Source organism: Rana temporaria, chromosome 11, assembly GCF_905171775.1.
Source record: "Rana temporaria chromosome 11, aRanTem1.1, whole genome shotgun sequence".
Classification (NCBI taxonomy): Eukaryota; Metazoa; Chordata; class Amphibia; order Anura; family Ranidae; genus Rana; species Rana temporaria.
In genome coordinates this window covers 14181060-14208280 of record NC_053499.1, presented here as the reverse complement: position 1 = coordinate 14208280, position 27221 = coordinate 14181060, and the positions used below count along the sequence as shown (strand labels likewise).

The following is a 27221-nucleotide window of genomic DNA, read 5'->3' as shown; positions in this document are numbered from 1 at the left end:
GTGATTGAAAAAATCCAAATAAGCGTATATTGATCGGTTTGTGCAAAAGTTAAAGCATCTACAAAATATGGGATATTTCATTTATTTTTTACTAGTAATGGCGGCTATCGGTGACTTATAGTGGGACTGTGATATTGCGGCAGACCCTACCATGTCCATTCCCTCCACTCAGGTCTTGTTTGGGCCAATTCATAGGTGCTCCATCACATAGTCTGTGATTGACAGCCTCAGCTGTGCATGTTTCCCTATGACAGGGGTAGTCAACCTCGGCCCTTCAGCTGTTTTGAAACTACAAGTCCCATTAGACATTGAAAGACCCTGGCAATCACAGGCATGATTTCTAGAGGCAGAGGCATGATGGGATTTGTAGTTTCACCACAGCTGAAGGGCCGAAGGTTGCCTACCCATGTACTATGAAAATGTGTAGGGGGTGATGTGTCTATTCCCTCCACTCAGGTCTTATTCGAGACCATTCACGTGAGTTCCAAGGGGTGTGTGTCCCTTCCCTCCACTCAGATCTCAGATTACACTCAGCTCAATCCCAACACCCTGGCTCTCTGCTAAACTGAGGATTTATATATATATGGGATAATTATTATAGCAAAAAAGTAAAAAATATTGGGCCAGATTCACAGCGGACTTACGACGGCGTATCTCCACGTACGCCGTCGTAAGTCCGAATGTGAGCCGTCGTATCTTGGGTGCAATACTTACGCTGGCCGCAAGGGGCACTTCCGTAGATTTACGCGTCGAATATGTAAATTAGGTAGATACGCCGATTCACGAGCGTACTTGCGCCCGCTACGCCGTTTACGTAAGGCTTACGTCAGGCGTAAAGTTACCCCTGCTATATGAGGCGTAGGTTATGCAAAGTATGGACGTCGGCAAGCGTATCTTTTTACGTTGTTTACGTAAGTCGTACGTGAATGGGGCTGTGCGTAGGTTACGTTCACGTCACAGGCAATGGGCCTGGCGTATATTATGGAGTAAATTCAACGTGATACTGAGCATGCGCCATTCGTTAGGCGCGTCATTTACATGGGGTCACGTTTTATTTACATACAATATGCCCACCTCTTCCACATTTAAATTACGCGACTTACACCGGCCCATTTACGCTACGCCGCCGCAACTTACGGAGCAAGTGCTTTGTGAATACTGCACTTGCCTGTCAAAGTTGCGGAGGCGTAGCGTAAATAGGATACGCTACGCCCGCACAAAGTTACGCTCTTGTACGTGAATCTGGCCCATTGTTTTTTTTTTTTCAAAATTGTCGCTCTTTTTTTGTTTATAACGCAAAAAATAAATTCAAATACCACCAAAATAAATCTCTACTTGTGGGAAAAAGGACGTCAATTTTGTTTGGGAGCCACGTCTCACAACCGCGCAATTGTCAGTTAAAGCGACGCAGTGCTGAATCGCAAAAAGTGCTCTGGTCTTTGGGCAGCCAAATGGTCCAGGGCAGAAGTGGTTAAAATGAATGCAGCTAGACTCCGTGAAAGGAGATTTCTGCAGCATATTTGGCAAGTACAGAATCACAGTACCGTATTTTCCGGCGTATAAGACGACTTTCTGGATGCAAAAACATGCATCCAAAGTCGGGGGTCGTCTTATACGCCGGGTACAGTCTCGGCACTCACTTTTTTTCCCCAGCGCTGACGGTCTAACATGCTGCGATCGCGATCGTGTATTGATTTCAAAGCCGCGCCTTCACTGCAGAGTGTTCTGTGATAGGAGGAACAAAAATCTTCCCAGCAGCGCCTCTGTTCTTTGTTCCTCCTATCACAGATGCCTTCTCATCCTCGGACGAGATGAGAAGACGTCCGTGATAGGTGGAAAACATAACAGAGGCGCTGCTGGGAAGATTTTTGTTCCTCCTATCACAGAACACTCTGCAGTGAAGGCGCGGCTTTGAAATCAATACACGATCGCGATCGCAGCATGTTAGACTGTCAGCGCTGGGGGAAAAAAGTGAGTGTTATTGCACTGGGGGGGGCAACAAGTTCAGGCACAGTGGGGGCAAGTGATGGCAATGTGGGGGCATGTAATGGCACAATGGCAATGTGAGGGGCAAGTGATGGCAATGTGGGGGCATGTAATGGCACAATGGCAATGTGAGGGGCAAGTGATGGCAATGTGGGGGCATGTAATGGCACAATGGCAATGTGGGGGGCAAGTGATGGCAATGTGGGGGCATGTAATGGCACAATGGCAATGTGGGGGGCAAGTGATGGCAATGTGGGGGCATGTAATGGCACAATGGCAATGTGGGGGCATGTAATGGCACAATGGCAATGTGGGGGCATGTAATGGCACAGTGGCAATGTGGGGGCATGTAATGGCACAGTGGCAATGTGGGGGCATGTAATGGCACAGTGGCAATGTGGGGGCATGTAATGGCACAATGGCAATGTGGGGGCATGTAATGGCACAGTGGCAATGTGGGGGCATGTAATGGCACAATGGCAATGTGGGGGCATGTAATGGCACAGTGGCACAGTCTGGGCATGTAATGGCACAGTGAGGAATGTAATGGCACAGTGAGATTTGAAAAAGCCTGTTTCTGTCAGCGGTTCTGGCTCCCCCTCAGCTTCCAGAAAGACTTGTAGGAAGGGGTAGTCTTATACAGTGAGTATATCCCAAAATCAAAATTTTTCCTGGAAAATTAGGGGGTCGTCTTATACGCCGGGTCGTCTTATACGCCGGAAAATACAGTATATATAATAAAATATGTAAAGTGGTTTTTATTACAAATTACGTGAGCAGACTGCAGTTCCTCTTTAAACCCTTTATAAAATCAATGCTTGCACTGCTAACTGATAGAGTCCAAGGGCCACACTGCAAGCACCAAAGGGCCATATGAGCCCACCAGGCCGCAGGTTGGGCACCAGGATGTTATTGGCATCTCACCTAAAGCCTACACAATCTCACCGCCATCATTACATTTTCTCTTTGGAATAAAAATAAAAAAGGTCTGGACAGGCATTGAAGTTGCATTGTGTGCAGGTGTGGATACCATAACAACAATCTAGAAATAAAACATAGATTTCATTTGTTTGGATGCTCCAGGGAAGTGGACAGGCGTAAGACCCCGGTTAGAAAATGCCATCAGCGTTGATGAATGCCTCATTCAGCGGATGGTCGGCAGGAATATTAAGTACACAGTAACATGGAGGGGTCTGATCAGAGATTCTTCTTCCCTGCTGGCTTTCACTTGGAACAAACATTGCAAGGCTTTTCTATCACAGCGGATATCAGGCATCACCCTGGAGCATCAGTCACTGGGCTTCGTCTGTGCATCAACTGGATTAATATTCTCTGCATGATTGAGGTTGTTGTGTGCCTATTCTGTGTGACTGGAGAGATTCCAGGGTGAACAGCTCCAGCCAAAATGTTTTCTTTTATTCGGTTTGGATAGAGGGGGGGGGGGGGGAGGTTTAGATTCTCTGCTTCGGCGTTCATTGACGATTAAGTAACATCTTGTCAAACCCGGACACCCCGGGTGTCACTGTAGCCGAAAGTTAGGGGAAATGTCCCCCAATGTCCCCCAACTTTTTTTCCTGACATATACAGAGCTAAAACCAATGCAGTTTAAGTATTTTAGACAACTGGGTTCTTCCAGCCTTGTGAAACAGCTCGGGGCAGGTGCTTGACTATGGTATTTACTATGGCTTATCCTGATATCCAATAACGCCATTCCCTCCCTCTAATGACCACACAACACTTAGATGGAGTGAATTGGCCATAGCAGCCATTTTTTTAACCAAATATATAAATCTCAATAATTAACATAATAATAACAACATAATAACCTTTTTATTATATACATCCAGTTTTATCACAACAATGGGGCACAAGGTCCAATAGGCATAACCCATAACTGTACCCGCTAGTCACTTCTCCGGCCTCCAGTCGCAAAAACCTCCGACTCAGAGACAACTAGCAGGTACCCATATACTAACTGGAGCTGTACCTCAGACGGGTCCCTAAACCATGCCTTTTAGGTGCCCATATGACCTAACAAGGACCTTGCACTCTGCCAAGTGTCCACCAACCCTGTGGTCATGCAACCCCCACCATACCTGCACACAAAGCTCCCCCAATCGTAGGGTGGGTGGGTGGGAAGCTCCTTACTCTCACGGCTCCTCGTGTCGACTGTTCCCTCCTCTTCCTCTTCCTGCCCAAACCTATCCAGCTTTACCCCATCCCCACGAAGCTGCCAGCCCCAAGCTGCCTATCTTTCCCCCCTTGGCTCAGCCCCTTTAACCCCTGTCATGCCAGCCCTCCGCTGATACCTGTGGCATTACTCCGGGCATCTCTTTACTGTTCCAACCTGACTCTGTCCCTTGCAAAAAGCTTGTTCCATAAAGGCACAGTTTGGTGAATTTGGTGTGGAGGAGCTTGAGCAGGCTGCCAAGAGCCCTAGCCTCAACCCTGAATCCATTTTGGATTAGAAGGCCCGTTTATTTTCCAGTAAGACTGTGTCCCTTGCAAAAAGCATGCTCCATTAAGACATGATCTGATGGGTTTGGTTATGAGGAACTTGAGTGGCCTGCCAAGACCCTAACCTCAACCCTACTGAACGCCTGTGGGATTAGAGAGTAATTTTCTGCTCCAGCATGACTGTGCCCCATGCAGAAAGCCAGCTCCATAAAGATATGATCTGATGGGTATGGGATGGAGGAATCTGAGAGGCCTGCCAAGAGCTCTGGCATCAACCCTTCTAAACACCTTTAGGATTAGAAGAACCTTTTCTGCTTCATCATGCTGTGCCCCTTGTATAAAGCATGCACCATAAAGACATGGCTTGAGGCGTTTGACATAGAGGAACTTGAGCAGTCTGCCAAAAGCCCTGTCCTTAACCCTACTAAACACCTTTGGAAATTGGAAGGCCCTTTTTTTTCTCCAGCGTGACTGTGTCCTTTGCAGAAAGCATGCTCCATAAAGACATGATCTGATGGGTTTGGTGTGGAGGAAATTAAAAGGCGTCAACAGTCGTGGCATCAATGCTACTAAACACCTTAGGGATTAGAAGGTCTGTTTATGTTACAGTATGGCTGTGCCCCTTGCAAAAAGAATGCGCCTTTAAGACATGATCTGATGGGTTTGGTGATGAGGAACTTAAGTGGCCTGCCAAGACCCTAACCTCCACCCTACTGAATGCCTGTGGGATTGGAAAGCCCTTTTCTGCTCCAGCATGACTATGCCCCATGCAGAAAGCCAGCTCCATAAAGACATGATCTGATGGGTCTGGTATGGAGAAATTTGAGAGGCATGCCAAGAGCCATGGCCTCAACCCTATTGAACACCTTTTGGATTTGAAGGCCCTTTTCTACTCCAGCATGACTGCACCCCTTGCAGAAAGCCAGATCCATAAAATACATGGTTTGATGAGTTTGGTATGAAGGTTCTTGAGTTCTGACCTAAACCCAACTGAATACCTGGGATAAACTAGAATTTAAATTCAAAGTCAGGTCTTCTTGTCGAACAGCAATACCTGACCTCACAAATGCTCCTTAGGGTTATAAGTAATCTGTTTCTACTAATACTAAAAAACGAATATTAAATACTGCAAATCATGGACATTTTGAATTGAAGTCTACAAGACAAAAAGATTCACAATCAACATACAATAAAGTATATAATACAAAGATTGATAAACCAAGAAATGTGGTTTTCTAAAGTCAAACATTCAATCAACAAATGATTGATAAAGGCAGAGTAGATCAATGCTTTCATGTTGTTTACACCAAGTTCTAACCCTAAATCTGAATGTCACAGCTGAAATCGAGACTCATCAGACCAGGCAACGTTTTTCCAATCTTCTATTGTCCAATTTTGGTGAGCCTGTGTGAATTGTAGTTTCAGTTTCCTGTTCTTAACGGACAGAAGTGGCACCCGGTGTGGCCTACTGCTGCTGTTGCATAGCTCCTAACTGTCCCTGATTTCGAGGGACTGTCCCTGATTTCGAGCAATGTCCCTCTGTCCCTATTTCCTCCTCATTTGTCCCTTATTTTGGCTTGATCTATTAAGATGTATATAAAATGCACTTTTTATCTTAAAAAAGTGTTTTCCAGCACCAAACCTTTTATCTGATTTCTAAATTTGTAATTTCCAAAGCCAATATAAAGCAATATCAGTGGTAAAAAAAAGCACCTGTGGGTTTAACCAATCTAGTTTTTTTGTACAATTTTCCTTTAGGGGGTGTGTCAAAGGGGTGTGCCCTATGCCTGCCTACTTTTGCTGATAGGTGTCCCTCCTTCCAATCTCAAAAAGTTGTGAGGTATGTTGTTGTCTTTATCTATCATCTGGAACCAGTCTGCCCATTCTCTTCTGACAACAAGGCATTATCGACCACACAACTACCGCTTACTGGACATTTTCTCTTTTTTGGACCATTCTCTATAAACCCGAGAGATGGTTGTGTGTAAAAGTCCCAGTTAGATCAGCAGTTTTTGAAATGCTCAGACCAGCCCATCTGGCACCAACAACCAGGCCAAGGTCAAAGTCACTTAAAGGGGAGTTCCACCCACAATTTTACTTTTTAAATATAAATACCCCTGTAATACACAAGCTTAATGTAGTCTAGTAAAGTTAGTCTGTAAACTAAGGTCCGTTTTGTTAGGTTGTTAGAGCATTTAGTTAGTTTATAATCTAGAAATAGACTGTGGCCATCTTAAGTGTGGGCATCATGAAGCCAGACTGTATGACTTCCTGGATTTCAGCCTTGCAGATCTTGCACATGCTCAGTGCTGCACACGCGATGTAATAGGTTTCAGTCAGGTTTCCATAGCAACAGTGTCAGAGGAAGTTGCCGCCCCTTCTCTATGCAAATTGGTTATTTGCAAGGACTACTGGGATACATGATGCCTATCCCAGAAACCCTTGCGAATAGCCTTGTGACTTAATAGCCTAGGCTAATAAGGAGGAGGAAGTAATGAAGGACTGCAAAATAAAGGTATTTACAAGCAACAAAATAAATAAAAATTGTCCATTCTGAACACTATGAGATTAGGACATGCAGCACAGACAAACATAAAAAAATGGGTGGAACTCCACTAAATCCCCTATATATTACTTGCAATCAGAATTTGTACAATAGATATAAAATTGTTATACAAATAACTTAAAAGAAACAATGCCTTACAACCAGTTTACTTTCCCTCTAAAATGTGTGTGTGATTTTCGTGTAGTAATACATTTACAGGACATGAAGTCTAACAGAAAAAAGTGTTGTTGGCCCTTTAGGTGAAATGCTTATTTAGAGTGTCTGTTGATTGTTAGAATGTTGTTATACAGAGGATGGTGAGTGTTATGAAGACATCACTGTCCAGTTACACCCCAGGCTAATATCATTAGGACTGCGTGCAGCCCCAAGACAGTCTATTACCCAGCCAGACTTCACATAGCCACAATCTATTATGGTATGGTACTGTACAGTCATATACCTACATAGACTGACTTCTAAGACTTCCGAATGCCTTTGATGTTTCTAAAAGGGAATCAAAAATAAGTACACAAAAATAAAATAAACAATAAAAAAGAAATGCATACATAAGTAGCCAATGTGAAAAGAAAAGGACAAGGCCCGGTTCATACGTATGCAGGTTGCAGTTTGCATATTTCGGGGGGCATTTTGCATTTTTCAATACATGTTTTTGATCCATTGAAGTCTATGGAACCAAAAACCAGAACAAAGGGCCAGATTCAGGTACATTTACGTTGTGCAGCGGCGGCGTAACGTATCCCATTTACGTTACACCGCCGCAGGTTTACAGTGTAAGTGCCTGATTCACAAAGCTCTTAACTGTAAACTTGCGGCGGTGTAACGTAAATCCTCTCGGCGCAAGCCCGCCTAATTCAAATGGGGCGGGCACCATTTAAATTAGGCGCGTTCCCGCGCCGAACGTACTGTGCATGCTCCGTCCGTCAAATTACCCGACGTGCATTGCGCTAAATGACGTCGCAAGGACGTCATTGGTTTCGACGTTAACGTAAATGGCGTCCAGCGCCATTCACGGACGACTTACGCAAACGACGTGAAATTTAAAATTTTGACGCAGGAACGACGGTCATACTTAACATGGGTTACACCACCTAGAGGGCAGCCTTAGTTTTACGTGGTGTATCTGGACGGAAACAACGTAAATTTTGAGCGACGGGTAAAGCGTACGTTCGTGAATCGCCGTAACTAGTCATTTGCATATTCTACGCCGACCGCAATGGTATCGCCACCTAGCGGCCGGCCTAGAATTGCATCCTAAGATCCGACGGTGTAAGTCAATTACACCTGTCGGATCTTAGGGCTATCTATGCGTAACTGATTCTATGAATCTGCCGCATAGTTACGACGAGCGGATCACAGAGATACGACGGCCTATCAGGAGATACGCCGTCGTATCTCTTTTGTGAATCTGGCCCCAAGACCCTGTCCCGTTCCATAAAAGGCACAGATATGAACATGCCCCATAGGAAACCATGTTAAATGGACTGTAGTGTGTTTCTGCAAAACTGAAAACGCACATAAAAAATGCATTGGCGTGAACCTGGGGTAAAGAAATGACGTTGTGTATACATCAGTGCACTTGTGTCCTGACAACTCTTCCTTATGCAAATGAAAAATTGTATAAACACACTGCCTATTCTCCGAAATATTTTCTCTCTCTTATTGAAATGAACTTTCTCTAAGCTTTCCCTAATGAACTATTCTAAAGTATATTCACACACATCAGTCTACACACAAACACTGCTTGTAGTCTTATTTTCCTTTTTACGGTCGCCGTATTTTAGACCACGGTGGAGCATAGGGGAGACATCCAGAGTATTTCAGACCTCAGTGGAGCATAGGGGAGACATCTAGGGTATTTTAGACCACGGTGGAGCATAGGGGAGATATCCAGAGTATTTCAGACCTCAGTGGAGCATAGGGGAGACATCTAGGGTATTTTAGACCTCAGTGTAGCATAGGGGAGACATCCAGAGTATTTCAGACCTCAGTGGAGCATAGCGGAGACATCTAGGGTATTTTAGACCACGGTGGAGCATAGGGGAGATATCCAGAGTATTTCAGACCTCAGTGGAGCATAGGGGAGACATCTAGGGTATTTTAGACCACAGTGTAGCATAGGGGAGACATCCAGGGTATTTTAGACCTCAGTGTAGCATAGGGGAGACATCCAGGGTATTTTAGACCTCAGTGTAGCATATGATAGACATCTAGGGTATTTTAGACCTCAGTGTAGCATAGGAGAGACATTCAGGGTATTTTAAACCTCAGTGGAGCCTAGGGGAGACATCTAGAGTATTTTAGACCACGGTGGAGCATAGGGGAGACATCCAGGGTATTTCATATCTCAGTGGAGCATAGGGGAGACATCTAGGGTATTTTAGACAATGGTGGAGCATAGGGGAGACATCCAGAGTATTTCAGACCTCAGTGGAGCATAGGGGAGACATCTAGGGTATTTTAGACCACGGTGGAGCATAGGGGAGACATCCAGAGTATTTCAGACCTCAGTGGAGCATAGGGGAGACATCCGGAGTATTTCAGACCTCAGTGGAGCATAGGGAAGATATCCAGGGTGTTTAAAACCTCAGTGGAGCATAGGGGAGACATCCATAGTATCTTATACCTCAGTGGAGCATAGGGGAGACATCTAGGGTCTTTTAGACCCCAAATGTCTCATTAAAGAGAACCTTTCACCAAAAATTCATCACTTGTAATGAAAAAAAAGTTAAGTTAAAAAAAAGTTTTAAATTGTAAAAAATGTAAGCATATAACCCTGCCCCCCCCCCCCCCCAAAAAAAATGTTTGAGGCCCCCACATACAGTATACACAGGTAAATGCACCCGTATTTAATTGAAATTCACATATTACACATTGCCACGTATGCTAGAGTGAGAGCAATAATTATAGCACAAGACCTTCTCAATTACGCTAAATTGATGACCTATAGGGGGCTTTTAAAGTGTCACCTATAGAAAATATACTGTAGAGGAGTAGAGTTTGTTACCATTTCAGGGGCACACGAAAATTTCAGGTTTCACATGGTGGGTATCTACAGTATTTACTCTGCTCAATCTCATCTTTTATATTTTACCTAAAAAATCTGATAATTTATTGCCTTGTTGAGCCCTTAAATTAACTTTAGTTTATTTTTTCCCTTTGCAGTAATATTGTGTAACATGAAAAATTGGAGCTGCCACTATTTAATTCTCTAGGGTGTTTGCTTTCAGAAAGTATATGATATTTTGGGGGTTTTATGCAAACTTTAAGTCTGAAACTGTTTTCTAAATGTGTTCAAAACACGCAAAAACAGCTCTGGCAGTGAAAGGATTTGCCAAAAGGCGGTCAAGAAGTAGTACATTATAATGTATCTTTTATCGTATTTATTTCATCTTGTATTGTATGTTGACAAATGTTTGCACCCTTTAGCCCTGATAAAAGGGGACTGTTAGACCCTGAAACGTGTTGGTACTCCTGTGACACTTTGGGGTTGATTTACTAAAGTCAAATAAACAGTTGCATTCTGCAAGAGCAGTTGCTCCAGAGCTTAGTAAATGAGCAGAAACTCTGATGACTTCCATCATCCAATCATGTGCAATTCGTTTTGTTCCAAATTCGTTTTTTAACAAATTTGTTAATTTGTAAATATCCGAATCAACGAAAACCCATTTAACAAATTCTTCCTAATATTCGGAAATTTGAATATTCGAAAATCTAAAATTTTCAAAATGTAATATTTCGGAAATTCGAAATTTCAGAAATTCGGAAATCTGACAATCCGAAAATTCAAAATTTGAAAATCAGAATATTCGGAAATTCAGAAATTTGGGAAATTCAGAAATACGAAAATTTGGAAATACGAAAATTCGGAAATACGAAAATAAGAATGAAAATCCGAAAATATGAAAACCCAAAATCTGAAATAATAACAAACTAATAATAACTTAACTATTACTAAACTATTAAATTATAGTTATTGGAATTTCCGTTAAAATTTGATTGTTAGTGAATGTAAGGAATACAAATTTATCCTATGTTATGAATTATCGAAAACAGCGAATGCCGTATCTAAACGAATGGAACGTAACAAATTACTTTTTATTATTATAATTATTATTATTATTTATTATTAATTTGTTCCATTCTATTTGTTTAAATACAACCTTCGTTATTTTAGATAATTTGTAACTTTGGATAAATTTGTATTTGTTGCGTTCGCTAAAAGCCAAATTTGAAAGGAAATTACAATACCTATAATTTAATAGTAACTTATTATAAGTTAGTTACGATTTTGAATTTTCAAATTTTCTTTCTTATCTTCAAATGTTCGAATTTTCAAAATTTCAAAATTAGGAACTTTGGAGCTTCCAAATTTCCAAATTTTTAAATTTACGAATTCAGATTTTTTGAATTTCAGGATTTCCGAATTTAGCAAAAAAGCTAAAAACAAATGAATGAAAATGAAAATGAACACATTTTTAGGCAGTGCACATGTCTAATCATGTGCAAGCAAAAATATATATATATTTTTTTTTTTTATTCTTTGCACGTGATTGGGTATTCTTTACAAAAGCAAAGCTTTACCTAATTTTTCTAAGCTTTGGACCACCTGCAAGTGCAGGTGGTCCAAGTGCACAGTTTATTTGGATTAAGTAATTCAACCCCATTGGCAAATAAAACACAACTGCACAGGGCCGATCCTAGGGTCACAGGCGCCTGGGTGCAGAAATATTTCTGGCGCCCCCACATGGGCATGGTCATCTTACTAACTCCTCCCCTTTACAAATGTTTCTATGGCTACGGCTCAAACACAGAGATGCTCCCCTAAGAAGTCTTCATTAGTGTCCCCCATCAGAGCCCCCCCCCAGAAGGTGTCCCCCATCAGAGCCCCCCCAGAAGGTGTCCCCATAGATCAGTACCTGTATAATAGATCCCTGTAGCTCGGGTGCATTGGGACCAGAAGCATCTCATCACACCGCCTATGGGAGAATAACCGACACACGCAGCGGGGGTGGGGCAGACAGGAGACTGCTCCACGCGCACCGGACATAATTAATTAGTGGGGCCTAGTACCGGAATGTGTTGCCGGTACTAGGCTCCGCTGCGGTACCCAACCCGGATTCTGAGGACAGCGGGAGGTATGCGCTCTTGTCAGTTGCCAGCGGAGAGAGCAAGCGGGATGGGGAACCGCAACACCCGCTACATGCGCTCCGCCTCTAGGAGAGACAAGGAGGAGGGAGGGGAGCACTTTGAAGCTTTGGCGCCCCCACCTCTGCGGCGCCTGAGTGCGGAGCACCCCGCGCACCCTGCCTAGGATCGGCCCTGCAACTGCACTTATTACACTTAGTTGGCGCTCTCCTTTCTTAATCACAATTTTTACTATTACAGTGACCTCTGTTGGGTTCATGTTTTACAGAGAGCTGCCCTCCCTACATGCCTGCAATTTGTTCTTTACAGTTGTGTCCAGCACTCCACCAACACTTCCACCGCTGGAGATAAGTATATGGAACAGCAAGAAAGTGAAATATAAATAAAGTCTTTCATCTTTTCATCTTGGTGTTACAATAACAACTCAGGTGGTGTACTTACTATAACTACAGCACAATTTCCTTGTAACTTGTCACAATGGTGATGATAATTAGGTATCTGAAGACGCAGAACATGCCCCGTTGATGCTACACTACACGCGATGATGCACTGAGCAGCTAATTGCAAAAGTTTCATTCCCGGCTTTGAAGTACATCCATATAGCACTCTGTCAAAGGTTGGAAAAGTGTTAAAGGCAAAGCTCCGAGAGAGAAACATGAAGGGCGGCAGTGCTGATTTCTCGTTCTGTGTCTGACCACTGATCCCTTCGCTTGCTTCAAATCTTTATACTCAAGGTTCACCATCAGAACGATTTTTCAAAATTACCCCAATTAAATTCTATATCCTCTGAATAGTTCAGACCAGTTGATTTAAATCCACCTGATTTAAATGTTGCACGTCCCCCCCCCCCCCCCATTATAGATACGGCTGTTTGGGGGCCTTTCCACAAAAAACTGCTCATTCCTCTCTGTCTTGCTGTTTGCAGGGTGGGCTGAACATTACAGTGATGTTCCTCCTAGTGGACACTCCAGGTTATTACAACTGTGCACTCTCCTTGTTCCAGCTGTGCAAGGTACAGGGTGTCCCGTGTCCCACAAAGGTTCTGCACCTGTACAATGTGGCCACAGCTCATTTGAACTCTGTTTGTTACACTCAGGGACGCAAATTGAGAGGCGTGGGGGGTACCGCAAATTGAGAAGTGGGGGGTGCTGCGAATTAACAAGCGGAGGGGCCGCGAATTGAGAAAGGGGCACGGGGCCGCAAATTGAGAAGTGGGATGGCTGCCACCGTGAATTGGGGGGGGGGGGTGGGTGGGTAGCTGACGGAAAAAAAAGGGGGGGTCCGGACAGGCCTCTGGGGACCATCAGGCCCCTTACAGGTGTACTGCCTTCCTGATAGCGGCCCTGGTTACACTCTTCTAACCCCTGCACTCTGTACATTACACACTCCTTACCCTGCACCCTGTACATTACACACTCCTGACCCTGCATTCTGTACATTACACATTCCTGACCCTGCACTCTGTACGTTACACACTCCTGACCCTGCACTCTGTACGTTACACACTCCTGACCCTGCACTCTGTACGTGGCTTCACTTCCTGGTACCCTACTGAGCATGCATGAGTCGCTCTGCGCAATCCCACTGGTCCTTGCTGTCTTCTGGGACCTGTGTGTCTTCCGGAAGACAGCGGGGTGAACGAAGTAGGCGCCGGACATGGCGTAGGTCGCCGAGGTGACCTATGCCCGGAAGTGGGAGCAAATACCTATATTACATAGGTATCTACTCCCCCCTGAAAAGTGCTAAATGTGACACCGGAGGGGGGGGGGATTCCGAAGAGCTGAAGTTCTATTTTTGGGTGGACTTCCGCTTTAACTCCACATAAAGCTCTAAATATTCCCAGCATAACCACATAAGACAGAATACACTCTGAACAGAGGATGCAGGCCATGTATGGACCCGACAATGAAACACTAAGAGGCAATATAGCAAGCTGAGATTGCACATTATTTTCAATTACTGTTTTTTTTTTTTGTCAAATATGATGTGATCATAATAAAGACGATTTTTTTTTTTTTTTTTCAAACCGCACAGAGATTCTATAGAGACAATGACTGTGATTCCCTCATGTTTTCCATCCAGCTGTATTACTTTAACCCCTTCACCTCTGGACATTTAATTCCAGCACACAAGTGAGCCCCCGGGGACATATCACAGCAGCTGATGGCCTCATAGCTATATGTCAGTAAAAAGCATCGCCCGCCTCCACCTGCCAACCCCAGAAACCAGTGCAGAGAAAAAATGTGACGGAATTTAAATGAAAAAAAAAAAATACAAAAAAAAAAAGGAGCAGCGTTTTTCCTAATTAGAAATTATTAGCCTCCTGAAATTATCACATTTTGTACACTTGGCCAATTATCTCTGCTGCGTGTGCAATTACGCTCACACCTCTAAACACACTAATGTACCATGGTACTGGCGGGCACAGTGGGCTGTGGCGCAGGAGACTGTTTCTCCCCTCTGTCTGCAGTCTTCAAGCAATACTTTAATCTGACAGAGAGAGACAATGCTAATGTGATTGTACTATGTGTACCGGGAAACGGGGGGCCGGGGACGGGGGGCAGGGATGTGCGTTACTTGGGATGTATGTCTATTGTCAATGGAGAGGGGGTTAACCACGTCCATATCAGTGCACATCTACCTATCCATATCTGTCTGTCTATCTATCTATCTCTCTATCTATCTATCTATCTGTCTACCTTTCCATATCTATCTATCTTTCCATATCTATCTATCTCCTCTAAGCTGGCCATACACCATACAATTTTTTTATTCGATTTTTTTTAGATTTACCTTCAACTATGTAGTGCAAGGTCCTGCCTGATTGCATACAAATGAAAAGTGTTTAGGTGTGACCTCATATTATATGGTTTTGGTAAATCTAAAGGAAAGTTATACAAGAAAATTGAATAATGTATGGCCAGCCTTAAAATCCATATCTGATTATCTATTCCACCTTTATCTCTCTGTCTGTTTATCTCTATCGTCGGTCCTGTTTCTCTCTATCTTCTGTCTGTTTGTCTGTTTCTCTCTATCGTCTGTTTGTCTGTCTGTTTCTCTATATCATTGTCTGTTTGTCTGTTTCTCTCTATCATTGTCTGTTTGTCTGTTCTCTCTATCGTCTGTCCTGTTTCTCTCTATCGTCTGTCTAATTCTCTCTATCGTCTGTCTGTCTGTTTCTCTCTAACGTCTGTCTGTCTGTTTCTCTCGTTTGTCTGTCTGTTTTCTCTCTATCGACTGTTTGTCTGTCTTTTTCTCTCTATCGTCTGTCTGTTTCTCTCTATCGTCTGTCTGTCTCTCTGTTTCTCTCTATCATCTGTCTGTCTGTTTCTCTCGTCTGTCTGTTTCTCTCTATCATCTGTTTGTCTGTATTTTTCTCTCTATCTGTCTGTTTTCTCTCTATCGTCTGTCTGTTTCTCTCTATCGTCTGTCTGTCTGTTTCTCTCTATCGTCTGTCTGTCTGTTTCTCTCTATTGTCTGTCTGTCTTTTTCTCTTGTCTGTCTGTTTGTTTCTCTCTATCTCTGTATGTCTGTCTTTTTCTCTCTATCGTCTGTCTGTCTGTTTCTCTCTATTGTCCTTTCTGTTTCTCTCTATCGTTTTGTCTGTCTGTGTCTCTCAATCGTCTGTCTGTTTCTCTCTATTCATTTGTCTGTTTCTCTCTATCGTCTGTCTGTTTCTCTCTATCGTCTGTCTGTTTTCTCTCTATCTTCTGTCTGTTTGTCTGTTTCTCTCTATCGTCTGTCTGTCTGTTTCTCTCTATCGTCTGTCTGTTTCTCTCTATCGTCTGTCTGTTTCTCTCTATCGTCTGTCTGTCTGTTTCTCTCTATCGTCTGTTTTTTGTCTGTCTTTTCTCTCTATCGTCTGTCTGTCTGTTTTTCTCTCTTTCTTTCTGTTCTGTCTGTTCCTCTATCTCTGTCTGTTCTCTCAATTCGTCTGTCTGTTTCTCTCTATCGTCTGTCTGTTCTCTCTATCGTCTGTCTGTTTCTCTCTATAGTCTGTCTGTCTGTTTCTCTCTATTGTCTGTCTGTCTGTTTCTCTCTATCATCTGTCTGTTTCTCTCTATAGTTTGTCTGTCTGTTTCTCTCTATCATCTGTCTGTCTGTCTGTCTGTTTCTCTATTGTCTGTCTGTCTGTCTGTTTCTCTCTATCGTCTGTCTGTTTCTCTCTATCGTCTGTCTGTCTGTTTCTCTCTATCGTCTGTCTGTCTGTTTCTCTCTATCGTCTGTCTGTCTGTTTCTCTCTATCGTCTGTCTGTCTGTTTCTCTCTATCATCTGTCTGTTTCTCTTTATCGTCTGTCTCAATTATTTCTCTCCATTTTTGTCTACCCCAATTCTATGCACATACAGTACATACAATCAAATATTAATTCAATACATGCTTACGTAAATATTCATTATGTAACTCTTACGTTTTTACGTTTTATGTTGTTTTTTTTTTTTACATATTCCATGATCTTTACGAAAAATGACACTTCATTAACTTTGGAGCCATGATGGGACATGCTAACATTTGTACTTTCACAGCCGCCAGTAATCAATGGACTGGTTAAAGCAAACTAACAAAAAGCGTTCCATCTAATTTATGACATACACACACAAGTGACTCTAGTCAGTTCCAGTTATGTCGATTATGTTATATTCAGCACCAAAATCCCCAACTTTTCAGGTGCCAAATAATGAGCACATGGACCATGTTGAATAAAGCAGTGCAAAGTGAACCAACCAATCAGAGGGCACATATTTTCCTTTTACACCAACCAGAACAATCAATGAGAAGGTCTAGTTGGTTGTTGCTTGTTACTTTGCTAGTACTTTTCCCTTATTATATCAGCGTTGTTGGGCAATCACACACAAATTTATCTCCTTCCCCACTCCAAAAAATAAAATAAAACAATTCCCAAAAGCATTCACTAGGACAAACCAATCCAATCCAATACAAATCAATCCAATACATCCCAATGGATTTTCTGTGAATAGTCAACCTGAAGTGGGTTACCAAAGCAAATCAGCCTTTGACAGATTAAAAAATTGCAACATTGGCAAGCACACAAGTCAAAGTCTTACATTGGCATCAGACAACTCTGAGGCCTCGTACACACGACAGAGTTTCTCGGCAGAATTCACCGAGAAACTCGGTCAAACCCGGATTCTGCCGAGAAACTCTGTCGTCTGTACACTTTTGGCCCGATGGAGCCGCCGAGGAACTCGTCGAGAAAATAGAGAACATGTTCTCTATTTTCTCGTTGTTCTATGGGAGAAGGCGTCCCGCCGAGCTCCTCGGCGGCTTCATCCCTGAACTCACCGAGGAACTCGACGTGTTTGGCACGTCGAGTTCCTCGGCCGTGTGTACGGGGCCTAACACACCCCATACAGATAGTGTCCTGGTTGGGTTTCTAACCAAGTACTCCAGTGCACACAAGTCAAGGGTTTTTACTTTGGCATCAGATAACCCTGACTCTCCATTTGTTTTAGGTATTTATATAGCACCAAAAATATACACAGCACTGCACCTATTGTACATTCACATCTTACTATCTAAGGTCCCTGTCTCACAATCTAGTGCCAACCTAAAACAGGAGCTAATTAACCTCCAGCATCTGTGGGAGGAACCCACGCAAGCACAGGGAGAGCATGCAAGGTCCATGAAGATGGTGTCCTGGTTGGGTTTCCAACCAAGCACACCAGTGCAAACAAGTCAAGGGTTTACATTGGCATTAGATAACCATGACACTCCTTTTACATTTGGTATTTATATAATGCACCAACAATTTATGTAGCCCTTTACATCGTGTACATTCACTTTAATCCCTGCCCTCAAGAGCTTACAATCTAAGGTCCCTGTCTCACAATTTAGTGCCAACCTATACAGGTTAACCTCCTAGGAGAGAACTCATGCAAGCACAGAGAGAGCATGCAAACTCTATGAAGATGGTGTCTTGGTTGGGTTTCCAACCAAGGACCCCTGTCCTCAAGAGCTTACAATCTAAGGTCCCTGTCTCACAATCTAGTACCAACCTATACAGGAGTCAATTAACCTCCTGGGGGAAAACCCAAGCATGCACAGAGAGAGCATGCAAACTCTATGAAGACGGTGTCATGGTTGGGTTTGCAACCAAGAGCCTCTGTCCTCAAGAGCTTACAATCTAAGGTCCCTGTCTCACAATCTAGTGCCAACCTATACAGGAGCCTTATTAACCTCCTGGGAGAAAACCAATGCAAGCACACAGAGAGCATGCAATCTCTATGGAGATGGTGTCTTGGTTGGGTTTCCAACAAATGACCCCTGTCCTCAAGAGCTTACAATCTAAGGTCCCCGTCATACAATCTAGTGCCAACCTATACATGAGCCAATTAACCTCCTGGGAGAAAACATATGCAAGCACAGAGAGAGCATGCAAACTCTATGAACATGGTGTCCTGGTTGGGTTTCCAACCAAGGACCCCTGTGCAAACAAGTTAAGGGTTTACATTTTTTGTATTATTTATATAGCACCAACAATTAAAGTAGCTCTTTATCTACTGTACATTCACACCAGTCCCTGCCCTCAATGAGCTTACAATCGAAGGTCCCTACCATACATACTAGTAGCAATCTAGACAGGAGCCAATGAATCTACCAGCATGTCTTTGACATGTGGGAGAAAACCCATGCAAACACAAGGAGAACATGCAAACCCAATACAGATAGTGTCCTGGTTGGGTTTCCAACTAAAGACCACAATGCACACAAGTCAAGGGTTTACATTGGCATCAGATAACCATGACAATCCATTTACATTAGCTATTTATATAGCACCAACAATTTACATAGCTCTTTACATGTGTACATTCATATCAATCCCTGCCCTCAAGAGCTTCAATCTAAGGTCTATGTCTCACAATCTAGTGCCAACCTATACAGGAGCCAATTAAACTCCTGGGAGAAAACCCATGCAAGTACAGAGAGAGCATGCAAACTCTATGAAGATGGTGTCCTGGATGAGTTTCCAACCAAGGACCCCTGTGCAAACAAGTCAAGGGTTTACATTGGCATCAGATAACCCTGACACTGTAATTATATAGCACCAACAATTTAGTTAGCTTCTTATCTACTGTACTTCACATCAGTCCCTGCCCTCAATTAGCTTACAATCTAAGGTCCCTACAACACATACTAGTAGCAATCTAGACAGGAGACAATGAATCTACTAGCATGTCTTTGACATGTGGGAGAAAACCCATGCAAACACAAGGAGAACATGCAAACCCAATACAGATAGTGTCATGATTGGGTTTCCAACCAAAGACACCAGTGTACACAAGTCAAGGGTTTAACTTGACATCAGATAACCATGACACTCTTAGACTTAGCCAGGAGACAATTAACCTACCAGCATGTGTGGGAGGGAACCTACGCAAGCACAGGGAGAGCATGAAAACTCCATAAAGATAGTGTCTTGGTCAGGTTTCCAACCAAGGATCTCAGTGCACATAAGTCAAGAGTTTATATTGGCATCAGACAACCCTGACACTCTATTTATTTTAGGTATTTTTATAGTGCCGACAATTTATGTAGCTCTTTACATATTGTCCCTCAAGTCCCTGCCCTTCAGGAGTTTACAATCCCTGGCTCACATACTAGCAGCAATATAGACAGGAGCCAAATAACCTACCAACATGTGTTTGAAGTGTTGAAGGAAACCCACGCAAGCACAGGGAGAACATGAAAACCCTCCACAGATAGTGTTGGGTTTCCAACAAAGGACCCCAATACACCCAAGTCAAGGGCTTGCATTGGCATCCGACAACCCTGACCATGTATTTATATAGCACCAACAATTTACACAGCATTATACCTATTGTACATTCACATCAGTCCCTGCCCTCAGGGGCTTACAATCAAAGGTCCCTATCTTCTTACATAGTAGTGCCAACTTACACAGAAGCCAATTAACCTATGAGCATGTGTGGGAAGAAACCTATGCAAGCAAAGGGAGAACATTGCAAACCCCATAGGCAGTGTCCTGGTTGGGTTTCCAACCAAGGACCCCAGTGCACATAAGTCAAGGGTTTGCATTTGCTTTAGACAACCCTGACACTCCAGGTATTTACTGTATATAGCACTGACAATTTACACCGCACTACACCTATTATACATTTACACCAGTTCCTGCCCTCAAGAGCTTACAATCGAAGGCCTCCATCTCACATACTAGCCAATTTACCTACCAGCATGTGGGGGGGAAACCCATACAAGAACAGAGAGAGCATGCAAACCCCATACGGGCCTGTTTGAGGTTTCCAACCAAGGACCCCAGTGCACCCAAGTCAAGGGTTTACATTTGGCACCAGAAATTTACACAGCACTACACCTATTTTAAATTCACACCAGTCTCTACCCTCAAGGGCTTACAATCAAAGGCCCCCATCTCACATACTAGCGTCAACTTAGACAGGAGCCAATTGACCTACCAGCATATGTGGAGGGAAACCCATACAAGCACAGGGAGAGCATGCAAACCCCATGAAGATAGTGTCCTGGTTGGGTTTCCAACCAAGAACCCCAGAGCACACAAGTCAAAGGTTTACATTGGCAGCAGACACTCCATTTATTTACTGTATTTAAATAGCAGTGCACCAACACCCTTCACATCAGTCCCTGCCCTCATGAGCTTACAATCTAAGGTCCCTGTCTCACATACTAGTGCCAACTTAGACAGGAGCCAATTAGCCTACCAGCATGTGTGGAGGGAAACCCATACAAGCACAGGGAGAGCATGCAAACCCCATACGGGCAGTGTTCTGGTTGGGTTTCCAACCATGGACCCCAGTGCACCCAAGTCAAGGGTTTACATTGGCACCAGCAATTTACACAGCACTACACCTATTCTACATTTACACCAGTCCCTGCCATCAAGAGCTTACAATCAAAGGCCCCCATCTCACATACTAGTGTCAACTTAGACAGGAGCCAATTGGCCCACCAGCATGTGTGTGGGGGAACCCAGGCAAGCACAGGGAGAGCATGCAAACTCCACAAATATAGTGTCCTGGTTGGGTTTCCAACCAAGAACCCCAGTGCACACAAGTCAAGGGTTTTTACTTTGGCATCAGATAACCCTGACTCTCCATTTGTTTTAGTTATTTATATAGCACCGAAAATATACACAGCACTGCACTTATTGTACATTCAGGTAATGTCTTGGTTGGGTTTCCAACCAAGGACCCCAGTGCACCCAAGTCAAGGGTTTACATTGGCAGCATTTTCGGTATTTATATAGAACCAACAACTTACATAGCACTACACCCTTCACATCAGTCCCTGCCCTCAAGAGCTTACAATCTAAGGTCCCTGTCTCACATACTAGTGCCAACGTAGACAGGAGCCAATTTAGCCTACCAGCATGTGTGAGAGGGAACCCACGCAAGCACCGGGAGATGTAAAACCCATACAGATTGCGCCGTGGTTGGCTTTGCAACCAAGCACCCCAGTGCTGCACGGCATGAGTGCTAACCACTAAACCCCCCCCCCCCGAGCTGCCCCATCCACAATGCGGGATGCCAATAGTGTGACACATACACACAACCGACAACCGTGACTGCAGCAGAGCAAACCATTATTTAAAGAGCATCTATCTGCTTGTTAATGTAATATGTGCTTAGGGAAAGGCAACGGTTGCAGTTTCCTAGGTGAATAATCATCACGCTTGTACTGCACAGAGCAGGCTGGTGCAAAAAAAACATGGTTTGTTGTGTGCGGTGGGTTGTATACTATGAGCATGCTACGCTTTCCTTTCCTTTGCAACAACATGTAAAGCACTGCGGCCCCAAGAGGACGAAGCTAATCGGGCACTGACACAATGACTCTTTTGCTAAATTAAATAGCCTAGGTATAGGAACCAACGAAGGCTGCCATGTAATTTCCTTAAAAGCCGTATATCCCTACCGAAGGCTGGCTTGCTGTACTATAAAAACCCATAAAACACCAGAGCAAGGGGAATTAATAGGCAGTTGTACAGTATAGGACTGTAAGGCATGAGGATGGGGAGGTTTAAGAAATAGTACATTAGTGCTTGACTTATGTTTTTTTTTTTTTTTTTTATGTTTTTTTGCCTTCCAGCCAAAAGGACAGATCTGCAAGAGTGAAGGGTGATATTGTCCTTCATCTTATTACACTAAGTACTGAGCAGGAAGGGGAGACACAAAGCAAGAAAAAAAAAGGGATTGAGATGCCGCTGCAGGCTTTTCATTTAAGAAACACATTAATTAATTTTGAGTCTTTTAATTAACTCCTTGCACGCCCAACCTGAAGCCTTTATTTTTTTTTTTTTCGCAGACCCCCTCCTGCATCCATTCCCCTCAAAGCACCCTTAACTATCATCCCAGCTATTTTTAATCATGGTGTAGCTTTGTATTAACTCCTTGTCTCACTTACAATACTACCGCCAAGCCGCAGTAAATTCGAGGCTACGAGGTGATAAAAATAAATGAAGACTAGTGAGCCATAAAGGCAGGGGAGCCCAGAATCAAGATGACAAGGTGGGGGTCTCCTAAAGACGCTGGCCTTCTCCAAGGCTTAAAGCAGCCAAAAATGTCAAAATAAAAATGAAATAGATAGATAAATAGATAATAGAAAAAGATAAAATAACAAAACCAGCTTTCGCTGCAATGTTCATTCTGATGACAGCATCATGCGACCCCACTGCCTCTGAGCCCATGTCATCCCAGGCTCACCCCCAGCCTTTGACTGGCCAGCTTTTTCTATAATGTTCCCTTTCAATTTACAGATTTCCCCATAAGTCATTTTTTTCTGCCACTAGATGTCCTCAGTCTGATGGCCAACATCATTCAACCCACTTCCTCTGAGCACAGGCCATCCCGGACTCCCCCCAACCTGTGACTGGCCAGTGAAAGGAGAAGCAGCACTGTCATGAGCTCATCTCTCGCTCACTCTGTTCTCTTCTCCTGTTAGCAAGCTTCTAAAGAATTGATTGGCCATCCCAGACCCGCCCCAACCTGTGACTGGGCAGTGAAAGATGAAGCAGCACTGTCATGTGTTCATCTCTCATTCAATGTTCTCTCTCCTCGTGTTAGCAGGCTTCTGATGAATTGATTGATCATCCCAGACCCATCCTAATCTGTGACTGGCCAGTGAAAGGTGAAGCAGCAATGTCATGTGCTCATCTCTCATTCACTGTGTTCTCCCCTCCTGTTATCAAGCTTCTAAAGAATTTATTGGTCATCCCAGACTCGTCCTAATCTGTGACTGGCCAGTGAAAGGGGAAGCAGCACTGTCATGTGCTCATCTCTCATTCACTGTGTTAGCACGCTTCTAAAGAATTGATTGGCCATCCCAGACCCGCCCCAGCCTGTGACTGGGCAGTGAAAGGAGAAGCAGCACTGTCATGTGTTCATCTCTCATTCAATGTGCTCTCTCCTCCTGTTAGCAGGCTTCTGATGAATTGATTGGTCATCCCAGACCCTTCCCAGCCTGTGACTGGGCAGTGAAAGAAGAAGCACCACTGTGGTGATATCATCTCTCCATTACTGTGCTCTCTCCTCCTGACAGCATGTTTCTGATGAATTAGTGGGTCATCCCAGACCCACCCCGGCCTGTGACTGGACAGTGAAAAGAGAAGCAGCACAGCAATAAGCTAATCTCTCCATCACTCTGCTCTCCTCTTAACTCAGTATGCTTTTTGTAAGCCCATGAACTGATTGGCTCCTTGTGCTGCTTCTTCCTTTCACCCTCCAGCCCTGCTGTATAGAGACCGCAAAAGGCAGGTCAAAATCAGCTTTCTTCTGATAAATTGATTGGTTATCCCAGACCTGGCCCTGGCCTGTGACTGGGCAGTGAAAGGAGAAGCAGCACTGTGGTGAGCAAATCTCTCCATCTCTCTGCTCTCCTCCGTACTCAGTATGTTTCTTGTAAGCCCATGAACTGATTGGCTCCTTGTGCTGCTTCTTCCTTTCACCCTCCAGCCCTGCTGTATAGAGACCTCAGAAGGCAGGTCAAAATCAGCTTTGTTCTGATAAATTGATTGGTCATCCCGGACTCACCCCGGCCTGTGACTGGACAGTGAAAGGAGAAGCAGCACAGCGATGAGCTCATCTCTCCATAACTCTGTTCTCCTCTTAACTCAGTATGCTTTTGGTAAGCCCATGAACTGATTGGCTCCTTGTGCTGCTTCTTCCTTTCACACTCCAGCCCTGCTGTATAGACACTCAAAAAGGCAGGTCAAAATCAGCTAGCTTCTGATTTATTGATTGGACACCCAAGACCCGCCCCAGCCTGTGACTGGGCAGTGAAAAGAGAAGCAGCATAGCGATGAGCTCATCTCTCCATCACTCTGCTCTCCTCTTAACTCAGTATGCTTCTTGTAAGCACGTGAACTGATTGGCTCCTTGTACTGCTTCTTCCTTTCACCCTCCAGCCCTGCTGTATAGACACTCCAAAAGGCAGGTCAAAATCAGCTAGCTTCTGACTAATTGATTGGTCACCCCAGACCCACCCCAGCCTGTGACTGGACAGTGAAAGGAGAAGCAGTACAGCGATAAGCTCATCTCTCCATCACTCTGCTCTCCTCTTAACTCAGTGTGCTTCTTGTAAGCACGTGAACTGATTGTCTCCTTGTGCTGCTTCTTCCTTTCACCCTCAAAAGGCAGGTCAAAATCAGCTTTCTTCTGATTAATTGATTGGTTATCCCAGACCTGGCCCTAGCCTGTGACTGGGCAGTGAAAGGAGAAGCAGCACAGCGATGAGCTCATCTCTCCATTACAACTCAGTATGCTTCTTATAAGCACATGAACTGATTGGCTCCTTGTACTGCTTCTTCCTCTCACACTCCAGCCCTACTGTACAGGAACTGCAAAAGGCAGTTCCTGTAAATTAAATTTAAAATAAAATTAAATTTAAATTTTAAATAAAATAATTAAAAAGCTGTCCGACTTTTGATCTATCCAGAGTTCTGTCCAAAGATATACCGGCATGCAAAAATAAATAAATGCTGAATTAAGCACAAAGCAATACATAAAACCCCAATTATGGTCCTTCGCCGGACAGAATGGGTTACAGCATTAAATAAGCCTCAAAGCCTTCAATCAGGTCCACTTGCAGCTGCTTGGACTGGACCGACTGGTGAGAACTGATTTTCCGAGTAGTTGGGTTGTTCCTAACCATTGTTCTTGGTATGATGTTTAAACAAGCCCACAGGTCCAGAATTGCCAAAAAAATAAAAAAAAAGGATAAAGGATCTCTTGTAACATTGTGCATGGAGATAGCACACATGCTCATCTATACTGTAGCCAAGCCCATTGGAGGAAAAGGACAGAGTATTTTGTGTAACATGGATACCAGCAGAGATCATAGGATCTAGCAAACAAGTGTGGATTTTTGCTTATTAAATATTCCCCCGTTTCTTCATCGCAAATCCCAACGAGACGATGTGTTTTAGTTCAGACGCTCTGGACGCGGTGTGTCACAGCAGACGGGGCTTAACAGCTGCTGGGAATAATATATTATTTTTTTTTTTCCCCCTCCATGCACATGTATAATAAATAAATAAACGACACACACACATTTTTCAAGCCTATAAAAAAAAAAAAAAAAACCTAAGGGGAATAGGGAAGCCAAGATTGGCTGCCTAACTGTAACCATTGAGGGCAACAGACAGATCCACTGGTGTCTTAGTATTTGATATAATATGGTAACGGCAGCAAAAACAGCCTCCCCAAAGGAATAATACAAATGTCATTTGCTGAAAAAAAAAAAAAAATACACGACTTACCCATTTGATAAGCTATCGATCCGGCTTGTCTATGGGAATGTATGCTCTTCCATCACTCTATGCAGTTTTGTAAGTCACATGGAATAGCCAGTAAAAAAAATAAAAATAAAAATAATTACAATCTAGTTGCATTAAAGGAATCAGGAATTTCCCACCTTTAGTTCATCCAGCAAGTGAAGAATAAAATGAGTACCAAAGAAAAAAAAAAAAAAAAAGAAGAAGAGAGAGAGGATGTAGGCAAAAGGACATCCCAATCAGAACAGCTTGGCCAACATTTGTCTGGGTGAGGGTGGTAGATCAATGCCTGGCTAGCAAATTGGAGAATCTATGGCACAGGCTCCTGCAGATGGCATGGCCACCTCCAACAGTGTGTTTAACAGACAGAAAATCCAAGGAATCTCCCATGCACTCGTACATCCAGCATTGCATCAGATTAACCAAGTCAGCCTTTGCAAAGAGGTGGTGGTGGTGGGGGGGGGGGGTCTCACTCAGCACCCAGGTGCCACCCCTGCCCAGTGCAGGGTTAATGGGCTTTCCATTGCTGAAACATCAAATCTTTTTTTCTTTTTTTGGTGCCTTCTCTCTTTCCCTCTCTTCCATCAGCCTTTGGCTCTGGCTGCATCCTATGCTACTGCATTTCCCCAGCTATCCACGCTGCTACATAGAGCTTTAAGGATGGAGGGGAGCTGGAGAGAGGAGGGAAGGGTGGGGGGGGGGGGGGGATAGGATTGCAATGCCTGAATGGCAAAGTCTATATGAGGGTTGCAGATCCTCTTGCCCAAATGTGAGTCTCCCAGTGAATTCACAAGCGCTTCCCTATAGCAGAAGCAGCTGTGTTGCTGGCTTCAGCAGGGACAGAGAGGAGGTGCTAAATCATTTAGGATTCTGAGAAAAGGGAGGCTCTGCAAGAGGCAGAGGTATGTGCTGTAGTCATTAGAGGGACCACACTCAACCCTCAGCAACATCATCCCTGCTCATCCTACAGCAGCAAGGCATTAATATGCATGGAGTCGATGGGAGAGCAGGTTTCAGCACCAGGGACAGCGTCCCAGTGCAGACTGCATGGAGCAGCCTTTGTCAAGCTTTTCAATGCGGAGGAACCCTTGAAATATTTTTTCGGTCTCAGGGAACCCCTGATAAAAAAAAATACTTCCCAATGACCACAAGTGTAAGGAGCATTCTTCCCAATGACTACAAGTGTAAGGAGCATTCTTCCCAATGACTACAAGTGTAAGGAGCATTCTTCCCTATGACTACAAGTGTAAGGAGCATTCTTTCCAATGACTACAGGTGTAAGGAG

At 43.8% G+C, this 27221-nt stretch overlaps 1 long non-coding RNA gene across 1 annotated transcript in view; it reads right to left on the bottom strand.

The window, feature by feature from the left end:
* Positions 1–26812, bottom strand: part of LOC120917059 — a 427114-nt gene extending 400302 nt beyond the window's left edge. The window contains exon 1 of the long non-coding RNA XR_005744163.1: positions 25922–26812. This is a non-coding gene — a long non-coding RNA (uncharacterized LOC120917059). The remainder of the gene's footprint in view (positions 1–25921) is intronic.
* Between the last annotated feature and the right edge of the window lie 409 nt (positions 26813–27221).